At 38.0% G+C, this 1,366-nt stretch overlaps 1 non-coding gene across 1 annotated transcript; it reads left to right on the top strand.

Moving 5' to 3' along the window:
• Positions 1 to 345: 345 nt before the first annotated feature.
• LOC123460008 lies at positions 346 to 536 on the top strand. Its single transcript, XR_006636730.1, has one exon. It is a non-coding gene; the product is annotated as a U2 spliceosomal RNA (small nuclear RNA).
• The last annotated feature ends 830 nt before the right edge of the window (positions 537 to 1,366 follow it).

Raw genomic sequence — 1,366 nt, forward strand, 5'->3', positions numbered from 1 at the left:
CTGATTGATATTAATGACATAAAATTTTGTTAGACTACTCACTTGTTAGTGAGTAATAGGATTAATTTGGTGTAATTTTTTTTTTTAATTTTATTTATTTGAGAGCAACAGACACAGAGAGAAAGACAGAGAGAGGGAGAGAGAGAGAATGGGCGTGCCAGGGCTTCCAGCCTCTGCAAACGAACTCCAGACGCGTGCGCCCCCTTGTGCATCTGGCTAACGTGGGACCTGGGGAACCGAGCCTCGAACCGGGGTCCTTAGGCTTCACAGGCAAGCGCTTAACCGCTAAGCCATCTCTCCAGCCCTAATTTGGTGTAATTTTTTAATAGCCTTATAAGAAAGATAATCGCTTCTCGGCCTTTTGGCTAAGATCACATGTAGTATATATTCTTATCAGTTTAATATCTGATATGTCTGCTATCTGAGGACAATATATTAAATGGATTTTTGGAACTTTGAGTTGGAATAGGAGCTTACTCCGTCCACTCTACGCATCCACCTGGTATTGCAGTACTTCCAGGAATGGTGCACCCCCTCGGGGGAGTAAAAAAAAAAAGAGAGAAAGAGAAAGAGAGAGAGAGAAAGATAATTAATGATGGGGTGAGATGAATTGATTGAAGGAACTGGAAAAGAATTTTTCAATGTTGGGACATAGAATTCTCGTTAAAAATGCTTTTTGAGTGGTACTAAGAATGTTAAACTATGTGGATAAAGATGTGCGTATGTAGGAAAGAATTTTCAGGCTAAACCTAAACACCATGCCTAAAGTTACAGATTCTTCAACTGTTTACAGACTCTTAAGGATACTCTAAAAGTTTTATATAGGGACATAGTCTTAATCTAAATTCATCTTACATTAGACACAGGTGATGCCTATGTTAGGTGGGTCACAGTCATAAGTACAGATGTAATTGGAGGCTTAACCAGGTTAAACATACACAAAAGTCTATCACCTTGTGTTTTACAAATGGGTAAATTTGCTATGTAAAAACAAACAACTTCGAAATAGGAAAAAAAAAATGTCAGGATGCTTATCTCTCTGCTCTGTAATTTCATTTTGCTCTTGCTTTCCAACATATGCTACTTAAATTCATGGAAAGCTGAACTCTAATAAAAAACAAAACAGATGGAACCCTCTTTATCTCAAGCCCCATGCAAGTTTAAGCCATGTGTGCGCCAGACTCTGACTAGAGACAAAAATGGCCAATTGTCTCTTGACAAGGAAAAAGGAATACAGCATATAACTGTGGTTCTCTTTAGTTCATCTCTTATGAACACCTAAAGTCACATCTGTTAGATAATGCCTCTCACTGGACAAAATGTTAAATAGATAAACTGAGTCTTATGATAAGGCCTCACTCATTAA

This window comes from Jaculus jaculus, chromosome 3 (genome assembly GCF_020740685.1).
Source record: "Jaculus jaculus isolate mJacJac1 chromosome 3, mJacJac1.mat.Y.cur, whole genome shotgun sequence".
Lineage (NCBI taxonomy): Eukaryota > Metazoa > Chordata > Mammalia > Rodentia > Dipodidae > Jaculus > Jaculus jaculus.